At 38.3% G+C, this 17,278-nt stretch overlaps 1 protein-coding gene and 1 non-coding gene across 3 annotated transcripts in view; both read left to right on the top strand.

The window, feature by feature from the left end:
* Window positions 1-971: 971 nt before the first annotated feature.
* The window catches only part of LOC5563584, a 125,305-nt gene continuing 108,998 nt past the window's right edge, over window positions 972-17,278 (top strand). Inside the window, exon 1 of one of the 2 annotated variants that reach the window (XM_021849290.1) lies at window positions 972-1,265. The gene's annotated coding sequence lies outside the window, so the exon portion shown is untranslated. The remainder of the gene's footprint in view (window positions 1,266-17,278) is intronic. The other variant, XM_021849292.1, reaches the window with a different exon arrangement.
* Trnav-aac lies at window positions 16,760-16,831 on the top strand. Its single transcript has one exon. It is a non-coding gene; the product is annotated as a tRNA-Val (tRNA).

Raw genomic sequence — 17,278 nt, 5'->3', positions numbered from 1 at the left:
TATGTACATGAGCCTCGTAATGTAGTAGGAAAGTAATTTCTATCAGAATTATTTTCTGACTATTCACCCAATATGCGGTATTAGCTGTACAAGATTTCAGGCTCAAATAAGCACTTTTGAGTTCTTGGTAAATTTTAGGAAATTCAGTTTCTTCCCATACTGCTATAAAATGGAAACTTGGTATTACATTTACTCAATGCCTACTCTTCTCGAATGTTACAAATATGCAGTTATGGGCAGTATAGTCTATATATGAAAAATAACGCTGTACTGAAATCTTTTTTTTTCACGAATTGTTTTCATAATATGTTGTTCTGAAACGAAGAATAAGGTTTACAAACTGCTGTAGATCGATTAATTTGCGTGAATGTTTTTAAAACTATGGGATATTTCAATAAAACGAAAAGTAAAATTAATACTTTAGAATGCGGTTTAAACTCACGATCTTGCTGCTATTATAGAAATGTAGTTTCTTTAGTAATTTAAATCAATTTTTAACCCGATTTTAACTTAACCTTTTGCAGAGAGGAACAGGTTGGTGTTTCAGCAAATTTGGTCATAAATGGATAAATTACTAGAAAAACCTAGCATCAGAGATTGGTGGACTATTATTTGTGGGTTTTAAGCTCTGTCTTCAATAGAATACTAATTTTCATAAAATCGTGAATTATGAAATCAACGATGTACAGAAAACCGATTACGATTTCAGTAATAGATATAAAAGATATAGTACAAACAAGGTGTCCACTTTATAGAATGATCAGCCCATATGGTAATAAAGAAAATAAAAAATAACATCTGTCTGTGTGCATGTACCAACTGTATCTGAACGTTAATTAATGTTAGCTTTGTTAATGCATCGTTTTTATCTCATTCGCTTTAAATGTTTCTTAACTTTTCGAAAATCTCTAAATTTAATTCAAAACACTTTATCCTTTGTTCTCCATTTCATTATTCCAGATGGACCCGGCCAACCCGAACGCGGCGCTGATACCAACATGTGCAACGATTTCCAGTGCCACCAGCCCCAGTTCGGCCATTGCGACCATCGCCGGAGGAGGAGAAGGAGGCATCGGTGCCCTGGGTTCACCTTCGTCGGCCGTGGTCCCCGCCGGAGGCGCCCACCCCTCTTCGACGCTGCTCAGCCCGACGCTTCTCTCGCCGGGGACCAACACCGGGACGGCTTCGATTGCCACCTCCCGGGATGACGAGGACGATTCCAGCAACCAGATTTCGTCCGCTGGCAGCAAAAGCTCCGGGCAGCGGTAAGTATTCCCTCCAGCGCCGATAGAGAGTTTCATTGCAGAGAGTTGCACCGTCATCGTGCAAGAAAGCATTTTCCGACTAATTCAAGATGGATGAGGATAATTAATTAATGGGCATTAGCAGCATCCTTTACTCTGTTGAATTTGACGGCGACTCGGACATATTTTGGAGTTTGTTGCTCGTGCCATGTATAGACCTGCGGATTATGAGAGATGGAGTACGGAAAAATCATCTTATTAGTAGGAATTCATTATTTTATCAAAATTCAATGATTTAATGCAATTTCGACTAAGTAATTTTACAAAACAATCTCCATGATTTCTATGATAGTCCTACACAACAGATTTACAGAGTATTTCAGTTTGTGCAGATTGACGGTGCGCCAAAGTCCATTATTATCAGAAAAAATCTTCATAAAAACTATGCTAACCAATTAATTTCTATTGTAAATTTATACTATATGATTGGGCAAAAAAGAATAACAATCATAGTTCTCGTTTTGAAGTTACGCCCTTTTGATGGTATACTACCTACCTTGATACCTTGATGGCTACAGCGTAGCATCACGCCATTGCCGGGCGTATCGTAGAGCTCCATATTCGTCGGTCTTGGGCGAAACTTCTCCAGTTGCCCCGAACGTTTAGGGTCGCCAGGTCCTCTTCCACTGCGTACAGCCAGCGTATTCGTGGTCTTCCCCGAAGCCGCCGGCCTCTACCTGGTTCCCTGCTGAATATTATTTTCGCAATTCTTTCTTCCGACATTCGCACTAAGTGACCAGCCCACTGAAGTCTGCCGTATTTTACACGATTGATAATATTCGCATCTTTGTACACTTGATACAACTCGTGATTCATGCGTCTGCGCCACACACCATTTTCGAGTTTCCCACCGAGTATTGTCCGCAGCACTTTACGCTCGAAAACACCGAGAGCTTTCCGGTCTGACTCTTTCAACGTCCACGCTTCGTGCCCGTAGAGAGCCACCGGAAGAATCAATGTTTTATACAGGGCGAATTTAGTTTCGGTTTGCAAGCTGCGGGACCTAAGCTGGTTACGTAGTCCGTAAAAGGCCCTATTCGCAGCCGCAACACGTCTTTTCACTTCGCGGGAAACGTCGTTGTCACATGTCACAAGTGTTCCAAGGTAAACAAATTCTTCAACAACTTCAAACACATCCCCATCAAACACTACCTCAGCACTTACACCACCATGCCTGACTCTATCTCTACCTGCAACCATGTACTTCGTCTTGGTAGAATTGATGGTCAGGCCTATCTTCGCTGTCTCCCTCTTCAGAGGCACGAAGGCCTCTTCCACTGACCTGGATCGATTCCAATCAGGTCTATATCGCCCGCAAAGCCAAGGAGCATGTGCGACCTTGTGATAATAGTGCCATTTCTTTGCACGCCAGATCTCCTAATAGCACCCTCAAGTGCAATGTTGAACAGTAAATTCGAAAGTGCGTCTCCCTGCTTCAATCCGTCTAACGTCACGAACGAGGTTGACACCTCGTCTGCGATCAGACATTATCTGCCAAAGCTCATTTCTTTTCACTGAGTCGTACGCCGCCTTGAAATCAATAAACAGATGGTGAGTCTGCAAGTTATACTCCCGGAATTTGTCTAGGATCATTCGCAAGCTAAACATCTGGTCCGTTGTCGAACGGCCCTCACGAAAACCAGCTTGGTATTCGCCGACGAAGGACTCCTCGAGCGGTCTCAGTCTGTTAAACAGGATGCGCGACAGAATTTTGTACGCCGAATTCAGCAAGGTAATTCCTCTGTAATTGGCACACTCCAGTCTGTGCCCTTTCTTGTAGATAGGGCGGATGAGGCCATCCAACCAGCCGGTGGGCAATTCTTCGTCCTCCCATACCTTCAGAAGTACTCGGTGGATCGACTGGTAAAGCTGCTCGCTTCCGTGCTTGAGAAGCTCGACCGGGATCTCGTCCTTCCCAGCAGCCTTACAGTTCTTCAGCTCGCTGATAGCCTTTTTAACCTCTCCTATGGTCGGTGGGTCCACAGCTTGATCGTCATCATCTATGTTCATCCTGTTCCTCGCTACATTTCCATTCTCACCGTTCAACAATTGCTGGAAGTGCTCCTTCCACCTGGCAGCCACCGCCGTTTTATCGGTCAGCAAATTCCCTTCTCGGTCATTGCACATGGCGGGCACTGGTACGGTATTGTGCCGCGCACCATTGACCGTTGCATAAAATCTCCGCATATCATTTCGGTTCATGCTTTCTTGTGCGTCAGCTACCACACTTTCTTCGTGCTGCCTTTTCTTTCTGCGGTGGATTCGCTTTTCTTCGGCTCTCGCTGCCCTGTACCGCTCTCTGTTCTGTCGGGTACCGGCCACAAGCATACGGCTTCTGGCAACATTCTTCATGTCTGTCACCCTCTGGCACTCTTCATCGAACCAGTCGTTCCGTCTTCGTCGTTGACCAGTGCCGATCACTTCCCGCGCCGTTGTTGTCACAGCTTCGTGGATAGGGTCCCACAGGCTGTCGACGTCTCCAGCAACGTTGACTCTTCCCAACTTCTTGTCTAGTTGCTGACGGTACTGCGCAGCTACCCCATCAGTCGACAAGCGTTGTATATTGAAGCGTAGCGTTCTGTGCGTTGCGGAACTCGTGACGCTGGATAACCGCGCCCGAATTTTAGCTACAACGAGATAATGATCCGAGTCGATATTAGGGCCTCGGAAGGTCCTGACATCAATGACATCTGAGAAATGTCGCCCATCAACCAGCACGTGGTCTATTTGGGAGCAGGCATCGCCACTCGGGTGTCGCCAGGTGTGTTTGCGGATATTCTTTCGTGCGAAGTAGGTACTGCTGATTGCCATCCCTCTAGCAGCAGCGAAGGTTACTAGCCGCATGCCATTATCATTGGTAACGGAATGAAGGCTTTCCATTCCAATAACGGGTCGGAAGAAATCTTCTTTCCCGATCTGCGCATTTGCGTCGCCAATGACTATCTTGACGTCTTGTTTTGGGCACTCTCCGTAGGCCTTATCCAGGCTCTCATAGAACTCATCCTTCATGTCATCGGGCTTATCGTTCGTTGGCGCATATATGCTGATCAGGCTGTAGTTGAAGAACTTGCCCCTCATTCTCAACACACAGATTCGGTCGCTTACCGGTTTCCACCGAATAATTCGCTTCATCTGCTTCCCAATCACTATGAAGCCAACTCCACGTTCTGCTCTGTCGCCACCGCTGTAGTAGATGTGGTACTTGAATGAAGTGTTGGCGATGGGGTCCACCGCTCGGAATTCGCGTTCTCCCGTTCTCGGCCAGCGTATTTCCTGGATAGCTGCCACGTTCACGCCGACATTCCGCAGTTCACGAGCCAGGAGCCCAACACGCGCGGGTTCATTCAAAGTTCTCACGTTCCAAGATCCAACTTTCCAATCGTTGTCCTTTATTCGTTGCCGGGTCTGTTGCCGTAAAATCAATCCGTTTGCTCTACTTTTGCCTTTCTTGGTTGGTGAAGAGTCTTCGATAGGCCACCTAACCAGGGTTGCGCTACCTACATCGTGCTAGAGGGGCTGCCTCCTCGATGCTGACACGATACAGCATCGTCCGCTTGTTCTTTACGTGATGACCACGGTCATAGCCATCACAACCATCCACCTTTATCAGGGCTTTGGACCTGTAGCTCTGGTTCTCAATAGTTTCCGAGTTGATGGTATACTATAGGTTAACAAATTTCTAAACTATGCGGTGTCACATATTTGACTGCGGTTTGACAGCACTTCTAACATTTGTTTGACAATATTTAGACTTCTGTCAGATTCCAGTCAAATAATTGACAGTGTGTACTAATAGCCTCAAGAAAAAGTGATTTGCAAAAGTGATATCATCAGGGCAGGGCTCAAGTTGTTTTTTACAGGACGAGTTAAAAATAAGTTGAAATCATTAAAAATCATGCTCTATAACCATCGATATGAATTGAATTTAATTAATTTTGAAGGCAGATTATATGACAAATTAAAGCTTCAGTTTTAGTAAAAAAAAAAATCTATGAGTGAGTTTGGTAACTTTGTGAGCAACGGAAAACCTTTACACTTTATTTACATGAAAAATTTAATAATGAACCCTATTTTTTACATAACATAAAAGCTCGATTTTTAATATATTAGTTTTCTTTAAAATTCTTAGACTTATGGCATCAAAATAGCGAAGCATCAAAACGAAACCAACGATTATGTTTTAGAAATTTAGCATAGACATGCAGTGCTAGAGAAATTTATTAGTGAATACAGCTTTGATAAAGATTCTTTCCTGATAATAATGGTTTGCGAAGCACCGTGACTCCACTTCCACAGTACAAGGAAAATTTGTCCCCTGCCGGCAGTGATGGAAAGTTGCGAACTGTTCTGTTGAACTAGAACAAAAACAAAATCAAAAGCTCCCGAGGGTCAGAGCGCTGGTTTACTCGCATTTGTTGTACTCCCGAGTAACCGAAGCTAAAGTGATTCGTGAAAGTGTTCGGAGCTATTCAGAGTCATATTGTGCTTTTTGGAAAAAAGCTGCTTCCGCTCCGAGATTTATGGTTTCCAAAGGTGTTTAACCTCAAACTAGTAGTTTACTGTCGATTTTGATGGTTATACAATTAATGTGTCTGTCAAAACCATAATAAATCACACTTTGCTCGGTTACTCGTGAGTAAACGTTCCCGAGCTTGTTGCTACTTCTTTTGACATATTCTCCCGAGCAGACCGGTGCGAACTTACTCACGAGTATGTGATGTTTGTTATGCGTCGGTATACACTCGTGAGCTGCTTCGTGATGCGAACTTTTCCACCACTGCCTGCCGGTTTAGATATGGCTTGTAGAGATGTCATCGTGGGATTGTACCCCGTTTGGCATAAAGTCGTTTGGCATAAGGTCGTTTGGCATAAAGCCGTTTGGCATAAAGTCGTTTGGCATAATGGTTGTTTGGCATAATGGTCGTTTGGCATAATGGTCATTTGGCATAATGGCCGTTTGGCATAATGATTGACTTAGAATGAATATCGGCATTTTTGAAGCTTTTACCGAGATCAACACCACCAAGCCCATTACAATTTTTTTGGTTGGATCTCAACAAGCGTGGCGTTCGTTCAGAGATTTTCAAGCTATGAATGTCAAAAATGGTTGTGACATTAGAGAGCATTACTAAATAAAACTGGTGACGGGTCTGGTGGAAGATCTTTTTGGAACAATAATTTTCTCTACATCCCAGAACATAGAGTATCTTTGAGCTTGTTGAAATATACATATTTTAGAATAGTAAATTGGCAAAAAAGTTCGCAGCTATTAATAAAGGGAATGCTCATATATATTTCGCTGCAGATCAAGCTCTGTCCCAGTTTGGACTTAACACTTGATGAAATTTTCTTGATAAAAGAAGGGAAATTTATTTGCAAAATATTAAAAGCTCCAATCCAAAGGTTTATTATTGCATAATAATAATGCAAAAATAGGCTATATACGAGAGCATATTATTTTTCGTGTAAAATGTTTAAGGCCTAAACGCAAAAAATCTTCTCGCAGCATAACTCAAAGGAACAACACATTTTTAAAGAAAATATATTGTGGCAAAACTTTACAATGATTCAACATAAATTTTAGTTTTGGAAGTGTACATCAAAAACACCGTCTATTATCGAAATATTGGAAAATTTGTGATTGAGCTAATATTTTCTCCAGCGTATCTCGAAAGAAGAACAACACGTATTGTAAGAAAAAATAAAACACCAAAATATAAAAATGGTAAACTTTTAGCTTCACTAAATGATAAAATTTAAAACAGTATAAATATGAAGAACAGCCTATTTTTAAAAGAAGGCAAATTTTATGATTAAACCAATCGACGATTGGACGCCAAAAGATATTGCAGCATAAGAAAACGAAAATTATTTTTAACAATTGCGTTCAGATTCATCGAAGTGATTGTGATCTGTTTCTGTTCGGGATGAACCACTGCGACCAGTTTTCTGTGATCTTTTGTGGTATACCCGTGTCCTTTGTTTAGTGCATGTTGTTCTACTCCATTACTATTGCGAAATAATGAAGTAGTCGTTTTTTATACAATTATCATTCTTCACCATTTTGCATAAAGCCTCTTTAAAAAAGATACCGCTATTTATACCTTTTGGAGAAAACAGTTTGTCACCATTAAACTCTCAAAAGCGCGCCCCTTAATCAGGTTCGGCCACTATGCTGGTTGAAAGATACCGATTTTGACCATGCATCGGTACTCTTGTGTATCCTATTATTGCCTCTACTTATAAGGTTCAGAGTCGTTTTTTGTAACTGTGAACAGCTTTCATCGCATAAGACATTTAGATTCCTTGAAACAAGATGCTTGTTTAGAATTTATGAGGTCCGCTACTCCTCTGATTCGGAATCGTTTAGGTATTCAAAACTAAGCACTTGATCTCGGAAAGGACTTTTCTTATGGAATGAAACAGGCTCAGATGCTGATTGAGTCATTTTTCCACTTCGACCTCCTCATCATCTAGGACAAATAGGTGGGTCTTAGTGACTTGTTACTCTCTTATACTCTTCCGACCATAACTTATCAGTATTAACAAGAACAGATACAACAAGTGTACAATGTGGTAGATCTAACCTCGTAACGCACCTCGAAAAGGTGATCTACCCACGTTACGGGAAAAAGTGATTGTGATACTTTTTCCCGAATGTCGTTCCTCCGAATGTCGGTTCACCGAATACCAGTTCTTGAATGACCGGTTTCCATAAAAAGTGGTGCAGTTCAAATAGGTGCTAAAATAATCTTCAGTGGTTGGATAGTGAACGAGGAAGAACGATAAGCAATATAAAAGGAAGTATTCTGTCATTCTCGGCTATACGCATGTTGGCAAAAATGCTGAGGACGGTAAAACTGCCAATTAAATAAAGAAGGGTGCATATTAGATGGTCAGTTCGTTCACCACCCTGAAATGTATAAAGTTACGACAATTATGAGTGCTAAAAACTTTTCGGGGAATAAGGCTAGTCAGGGAAACGGGATATTCGGGGAACTGGCATTCGGGGAACTGGCGTTCGGGGAAACGATAATCGGAGAAAAGTAGCACAACCCATCGAAGTAACTGCAGTAATCGATTTCCCTTTTCGCTGATAATTTGAGCAGATCAATGTTATCGATTGCCGATTGTCAGTTGGAAACAAAAAAAAACTTAGAAAATATAGCTCCAAAGAACAGCCTATGCATAAAAGAAGGAGAAATTTATTGAAATTTTAAATCAACAGTTTTCATACCTATAATTATGACATCATATTTAGAAAAAAAAAAAGAGATTTTGAAAGAAGGGTAAATTTGTGCTTAATATATAAAAATCTTTAGTCCAAAAATTTGTTCCAATAGCGAAACTCGAAAGAAGAATTAATATTTGAAAGAAGGGTAATTTCTGAATAAATAATAAAATTCTATTGGCAATGACTTTCCTAATATGCTTAAATTTATTCAACAGTAAATGATTGTTGAATAAAGTACCAATTGACTCCAAAACAAGCCTGATGTCACCAGAAAGATTCTATAGAAATTAAAAACGAAAAATTGAAAAATTCTTGGTTTCCGACTCGTTATGCCAAACGACTATTATGCCAAACAACCATTATGCCAAACGACTTTATGCCAAATGACTATTATGCCAAACGACTTTATGCCAAACGGCTTTATGCCAAACGACTTTATGCCAAATGACCTACCACCCATCGTGGGAAGTAAGGCAAAACATAATCAACGCTCTCGTTGTCTATTGAGAGGATAGTGAAAAAAGTAACAAAGAAGGACTTTAAGATTGAAAAGAATCATCTATATATCAGGTCTAGAATATGTAAGCTTTAAATTTTTGTTATCATGATTCTTTTAGCTTTAATTTAGGTGACATAATGTCGAAATACAATTTTCAAAGAGACAATACATTGGATATAGAGAATTGAAACGGAACAATGATTTCTTCGAAGAATGATTGTGTTCCGAATGAATAAATAATTCAACGTTTTGTTTTTCCACATTTTGTCCTTAGTTTAATTTTATCAATTTCTGTATGCCCAATGTCATTATTTCCCACTGTGAGATGACCAAAAACGAAAAGTAGCTCGATTATTAATTGGTGTTATAAGATGATGGATTACTCTTAGTCAGGCCCCTTGACATATTTTTTACAAGCGAAGAGGATAACCCCAGGGTGGATGATCCCACGGATTAATGAGTGTCTAAAACGTCGAGTTATTTGGCGGCGAATGAATCCGCTTTCTTCCTCCCACCATCCGAAGGCGAACCACAAGACGGGATGAGTTTTTCAAGCGCTGACCTTTGTCAGAATTATACGGATTCCTTTTTTTTTCTGTCGCCGTTGTCGGTGGGAGGATTCAAATAAGTTTACTTTTCCGGTACAATGCCGAATGGAGTGGAGGGTCAGGCAGTGACCTTCGTCAATTTTGATTTTATTTTTTTGTTTTAGTGTCAATCGACGTCCATTGAAACGGAACCAATGGAAGTGTGCAGCGAAAGCAAACAAAATCTAATCAAGTGTATCATTTACTGTCCCTTTTTTCTGCTGTTCCTTGAATCTTGTTTTATTGACGGAGTCGTTAGTCTGGTGATAAAAAAAAAACAGTGACCAATTTGTAACATTCAATGACGATAAATCTATAGGGAATATGTGAAGCTCGTTATACAGAGAGTGAATTACCAATAAATATTCCAGGATGTAAGTTTCTACAGAATTACATGTATATTTAAATGGCTTTTTCGTAAATTGAAAAGCTGAGGGCCAACCATTCAATACAAGAAATAGTATATAAGAGCGTTTATGCTAGCAGCACGGCTGCATTTACTACGTACTTCCACCGAACTACCGAATCCTTAGGGCAAAAACTTCTAGGAATAAGAGTCAACATTAAATTTCAATATTTTGCAGGTACTTTTTATTTATACCCTTATTGTTTATCTTTTAACAGATACGCGTCACTTACAGTCTTGCTTACCTAGTTTCTAATGGATGAGATTTCAGGAAGACTGCAAGTGGCAGTCGTAGACTTGATTATTGGATTTGACTTTATTTGATTTTTATAACAATAACTCTTATTTATGGTTAAAGATTTCTAGCTCAGTTCAAAACTCAAATTAAAAATTTTATGGTGTTTAGGATGCTATTCAAGTAAAAGATTTTCACTCCGAATATTATAGGAAAAGATAGAGATTTGTAAAATTTATTGTTTTTTTTTCCTTTCTTTTAAGACGTTAAAGTGGTAAAACAAAGAGAAAATGAAATATTATTGGATGTCTAATGTAAGGGCGTCGCTAGATCTACTGTAATGATGCTTTGATGTATTAGTTCTTGCATGAATGTTTGGAAACCATTTTTAACCCATAGTGAGGCAAAATTTCGGGTAGTATATTAGTTTGTACCGTGATTCCCTGATGGTGTTTCGGACTAGTATCTCTAAATCAGGGAATTATAAGCACAAGAAATTACACTTAAATAACGATCCAATACGACACGCTAAAAGGGAGGGCAAGTGACTTCACAAAGTTTATTCACGAATTTACACAATATCTGCACCCTTTTCTGTACGAAACGTTAAACTATGAACGACATCTTCCCTCCTTTTGCACAGTGACCCAAGTGGAGACCAAAACACGTCTTGGTTCAATTTGTTGACCATTCATCGCACGGGAAATTCCTGAGCATGAACATGAGCATGATTGACCGGTCGCAGTTGCTACTCCGTTATTACAAGAACAGCTGTACTTACACAGGGAACCAACAGATGCTACTCAGGATCAGTAGCATCTTCAATGTGTAAGTACTGATGCTCTCATTATTATAACAATCAATACCGGCGCGCCGGCTGCGTCCGAATGCAGGTCAATTTGGTAATGGGAGGGAAATGTTGACGTGTTACTTGCTTTATGGAAGCCGAGGAGACCTCTGCACTTCCAAAAGAAATCACTGGGAGTTTAGATATGGGAGAGGATTCGTTTTGGTGAACGATAAAGATATAATTTTAAATGAATACGTGAACATATACACTCCCGTGCAAAAGTTTGGGTTCACCGCCTCAAAAACATACAAAAGTGTTCTGTCCATATCTCTGTGATTACACGTCCAATTGAAACTCTTTAAGCCGCATTCGAAAAGAAAAGAGTTATTCTTACTTCGTATGTATTTTTACAAAAACATTTTTTGAATTTTGTGTACTAATTTTTTACTTAAAGTTGAGAAATTCTTCAAAAAACACACTGAAAAATCATACCTAATTTCCTCAGCATTGGGTCGACAAAAAATTTAAATCAAAGTGTCATTAGAATCGTAATCTTATATTCTTTGAAGAGACCCCACGAAATTTTGGCGGAAAAATCTGGAAAGTATTCAAAATCAATGAAACAGTCAGTCAAGTCATCGTGCAAAAGTTTGGGTTCACCGCTCAGTATGATGCAAATCGTGCAAAAGTTTGGGTTCACCTGAGCCGCACGCACATCATTTTTGTCAATATCTCTGCCATTTTTCAACCGATTTTGATAGTTTAAAGCTTTTATGAGCGCAAATAATGGCGTGTACATGATTGGTTTGAGATTTCACAGATTTAAGTCAGTTTAGGTGAACCCAAACTTTTGCACGATTTGCATCATACTGAGGGGTGAACCCAAACTTTTGCACGATGACTTGACTGACTGTTTCATTGATTTTGAATACTTTTCAGATTTTTCCGCCAAAATTTCGTGGCGTCTCTTCAAAGAATATAAGTTTACGATTCTAATGACACTTTGATTGAAAATTTTGGTCGACCCAATTCTGAGGAAATTAGGTATGATTTTTCAGTGTGTTTTTTGAAAAATGTCACAACTTTAAGTAAAAATTTAGTATACAAAGTTCAAAGAATGTTTTTGGAAAAATACATACGAAGTAAGAATAACTCTTTGCCTTTCGTATGCGACTTAGAGAGCTTCAATTGGACGTGTAATCACAGAGATATGGACAGAACACTTTTGCATGTTTTTTAGGGGGTGAACCCAAACTTATGCACGGGAGTGTACATGGATGACTGATACCAATAGTGCGGTTACTATGCGAACCGGACACGATCCGAATTCCGTCGCTCGCCCACAAAGGAGCATGCAACAGATTCAACGGACTAAAAACTACTGACGCGTCGATCTTTTTTTTTCATCCGCACACTTTGTTTTCGTTTTTTTTTTTTTCCAAAAACGCGAACCAGACACAATTGAACCGGATTCCATCGCTCGCCCTCAAAGGAGCATGCAAAAGATTCAACGGATCAAACACTCTCATCGCACTGGAAAATTCCTGATTGAAAAAGTTGGAAATTTTCGATAAGCAGGGTTCCTATTGACCGTAAATTTAAGTCTTGTCATTCATTGAAACGGAATATGAGAATTTCATCAAGATTTATTTCACCAGCATTTCCTCCAGGAAAAACTCCTGATTTTCTTCAGGCTTCTCTCTTTCTCTAGCAAAGGATTCCCTGGGAGATTTTTCCAGGATTTGTTCTTTGTTTACCCTCTGGAAAATTTACTTTGCCGCAATAAATGTTATGAAGTATTTCCTCTTGACTTCCTTCAGGAATTAAACTAGGAATTTCTCTAAGGATTGTTTCAAGAATACTTTATAAATACTGTCACTGTATTTTCTGGAATTTTTAATATATTTTTAAGATTTTTTTCAAATTATACCAAACTTTTTACTTGAGATATCATTAATATATTTCTTTGGACATTACTCTTGAACCTGCCTACGGCAGAAAATCCCTTCTATAAAAAGTAATTGAATTCAATTCAATTAATTACCATTGGTAATATTCCTGTGACTCTAAGATAAACTTTCCACTTACGGTTTTTCCATCGATCTCATTCCTGAGGAATTTCTCTCAATGAAATTTATACAATTTGTCTATGAGAAAAACCTTTCAGTATTTCTTACAGAAATTATTTATGACATATCTTCTGGGATCCCAACAGCTAAAACAAGAATACCTTTCAGATCATTAACATTCATACAAAGATTCATATAAGAATTTCTCCATTCCTCCAAAACAAGAACATTGAATTCCGCAGGAACTTCTCTTGGAACAATTTCTCCAGAGTTTCATCCACGGATTTGTACATCAAATTATGCAATAATATATCGAAAATACTTCCAAGTGTTTCTTGAAGAATTCCTGCTTATTTTTCCTCTAAGGATTTCTCCATGCCTTTTTTTCTTTTATAGCCTGCAGAAGCTTATGGAATTCAAGAAGAAATTTCCTTTGAATTCTTTAGTTGGTTTTTTGGTGTTGCTAAAGGAGTATGTGGAAAATATAGTTATACTTAAGGTAAGCATTAAATGATGCACTGAAAAATCCTCTAAAAATATTCCTAATGCATGTTTGGAAGAATTCATATATCCATTGTTCCTAGGGAAATCACAATATAAATTCCTAGACTAATCAATACGATACGATAAGGAGATGTAGTTCGTATTCAAAATCAAATTATATCGCTTGATTATGATTGAATTCTATAAATATTTCTTTTTTTCAGGAGAACTCTTAGAAGTTCCTGAATTGTCGGACTCGATTATCCGGGAGTCGATTATCCGGAATTTTAGACTCGTATATCCGGAATTTGTTTCTGATGTTCTTGTTTTTCAATTTTTATGCATAAATTCTGAGATAATTTGGTATTGAAATATACAATATGGATAGCTTTGCAGTTTTGAACGTATTTAGGAAAGGGGAGTTTAAAAAAGTGTTTTTTTTGTGTATGCTGGTCAAATTTTTGTTTTCTTGTTAAGACCCCTGCTGTTCCTAGAAATAATTTCTGGCTACGCCACTGCATCTTATAAATAAAACAACAAAAAAAGATAATATTTATGCTCTTTTATCAAAGATTTACATATTTTTTCTCAGCGATTCGATATTCTGAGGATTTGATTATCCGGAGTGAAAAAAAATCGATGCGACAGATAATCGAGTCCGACCTGTAGTGTTTTTCGGGGAACTGAGAATTCCTCAAAAAATGGGGGGAGGAGGAATCCTGAGTGATTTCATAGATTAATTTCTTTAAAAATTTCCGAAGGAAATCCAAAAACTTTCCTGAAAAAAAAATTCTGCTTGAATCGCCATGTGATATTCTTATGTAATATCTAGTGTAACTTATAATTTAGAACAATCCAGGGGAAAAGTCTTGAAAAACAATGGAAATATCTAAAATTTCAAAAAAATAATAAAATTATTGAAGGTATTTTTAGAAATTTTTTGAAAGAGGTATTTATGGATTAATTTAAGGATAGTATCAAAAACTATTTTAGGCAAAATACTTCAAGGTACTCCTAGCACAATTTCTTAGGAAAAACCCTTTCTAATACAATACTTCGAGATGTTTCCAATGCAATGTATAATCCAATGCTTGGAAAAGTCTCAGAATTCTTCCTGTAGTAATTTTTAAATAATCTATGTAGTTTCTGGTGGAAGAATCTCTGAAAAGAACGAATGAAAGAAGTTCTTCAAAGAATATATGCAAAACATTCAACTTGAACAAAAACATGAAGGAATTCCTATAATTTCTCTGTAAATTCTTTACAAGAACTCTTGAAGCCGTCAATTAAGAAATTTTTTGTGTCTTGAAGAAGTTTTTTTTGGTTGAATTCTAAAAAATACATTGAGGAGGTACTCGTTGAATAAATTGAAGGATAGAACGATTTCTGAATATAAACTATGGAGTGCTTGTTCAAAAAACTCATTGAAGAACGGAAAAATAATCATCTACAGAAAGTTACAAATTTTTTCATGCATTTTTAGAAGAATTCCTGGACGAATTGAGCTACGGCTGAGGCCGTTGCGCCCTCTAGTTACGATTTACAAAACAAACAATTGTTACAAAACAAACACAACATATGAAGGGTGTAGAAACTTCTTTGCAAATTTCGATACTTTTTTCTTTCGAACATTGAACTTAGACTTGGCAACGAAATATTCTTGCCCAAGAAGTTGACGGAAGTCGGCCTTTACATAAGTTTCGTCAGGTTTTCGCAGTCATGTTTTGTTTCTCATGCAAACAAACAGCTAAAAAATAGTTCAGAGTATAACTGAATATCACCAAATCATTCATGTCATCATTTTTATCTATGTTCTAATATTTATAATGGTTTTCACAACGTTTATCGCAAAAATGGCTTATTTGCATAATTAGTAACAAAACTTATTATTTCGCTATAGGCCCTATTCAAAAATTAGTCTCGTAAATTTGTTTTTGAAAATAAAACATCATATTTGTCCACGAGTCAATGTTCGTGCCGATCACATGCCGAGCGGTACGCCGGCGAATTCGTAGCTCTTTCCCCACATTAGCTCGCGAATCGAGACCACTTCACTAAACACACGCTAAGTATTGATCAGAAATTACCAAAAATGGGGTAAATGGCAATATAGGGAGCCGTATCCTATTCTTGGCACTTTTGATTCACTTCGGCAGTGGGGGTTTTTTAAAAGCTACTGAGCTCATATTTGGCCACAATATGCGTCGCATTGAAGTGCTTCTTATTGCAAAGTTTCAGACAATTCGGCCGAGAAAAACCCCCATGCCAAAGTGAATCATGAAAGTGCCCAAGTAGCTCTGCACCCTACCCAAAAGTAGCAGGTAAAGTGCGAAAAAATGATTTTTTTTTTCACGCGATGAGGCATATTTCGCTTCATTAAAAGTTAATATGTAGAATGAAGGCAATTCAACATTTTTCCGTGTGATATTACATGGTTCAAACTTTTGCCTCACTGATTTGGACTATTGCTCCACCACGGACCAAAACATTTATGCAAACAATAATATACCTCAAAGCATCTTACGTAAAATAAACCTATCAACGTTTAATTTTAATCTCTCTTATTGCGATGAAACTTCGACTGGGCTTCATAGCCGTGCGGTTAGTGTCACCGAGGCATTTAGCCGCATCGTGCTAAGGAGTGTGGGTTCGATTCCCGTCGCAGGCCGTAAAACTTTTCGAGAGGAATGTTTTCTGACTGTGCCACTGGGCGTTGCATGCTAGTCCGTTGTCTAGTGTGGTGCTTCCTTCAAAGGGCAAAAAGCCCACTGGAAGCATTAACGTGTAGTGTCTTTTTAAAATTACAACGTTCTTGTTAAATACAAAAAACGTTAAATACACGTACAAAAGAAAACATTCAACTTATCAAAGTCTTAACAGCTTATATAATATTTATGCTGCAAGTTTCTTGCTTAAATTCTTCTTCTATTTGGCATTACGTCTAATAAGGAGTCTACTTTCCAGCTTAATATTTTATTAATTGACGCTTATATTGAGCTGTTCGCTAATCTAATCCGCATGGTTATTAAATTAATTAACTCGCTACGCGTGGTAAAGATGGATAAATTATGGGTGAAATTATGAAAAACATCCTGGTCTGTGGGGATTTGAATTCTAAAATTGTAATTAACTGAGTTTTTGGGTCACCAAGTGGCTCGGTGGCTTAGTTGGTAAAGCGCTCGTCTAACATACATGAGTCCTGGGTTCAAATCCCAGCCGAGCACGTGGATTGTTTTCATAATTTCACCCATAATTTATCCATCTTTACCACGCGTATTGGGTTAATTTATTTATTATTCTATGCCCAGGGGAGTTAAGAAAACTTATAAAAAGACCCTTGATCGACCGGCAATTAAATCCAGTTACCTTCAGCATGACATTGCTTTGTAACCGCGAAAGATATCATCAAAAAAGGCCCCTTATTGCTTGAATGTGAGTTTGTTTTGAATTAAGCTACAAATTTTAAAATAAAAAGTTTTATTCCACCTCTATCTTCTAAATTCTATTTATTACTTACTTAAAAAGTGATACTGCAAAAACCTACGCGTGAGTTTATTTTATTTTTTTTTTTTCAAATTGTTCAAGATTACTTGATGACACTAAGATGGATGGAGCGTTTATTTCCTGCAATAACAATATTTTTCTTGTCAATTTGGGCCCGTCATAGTAAT

Source organism: Aedes aegypti, chromosome 3 (genome assembly GCF_002204515.2).
Source record: "Aedes aegypti strain LVP_AGWG chromosome 3, AaegL5.0 Primary Assembly, whole genome shotgun sequence".
Taxonomy (NCBI): Eukaryota; Metazoa; Arthropoda; class Insecta; order Diptera; family Culicidae; genus Aedes; species Aedes aegypti.
The sequence above is the reverse complement of the archived record's forward strand: the minus strand, read 5'-3'. Positions and strand labels throughout refer to the sequence as shown.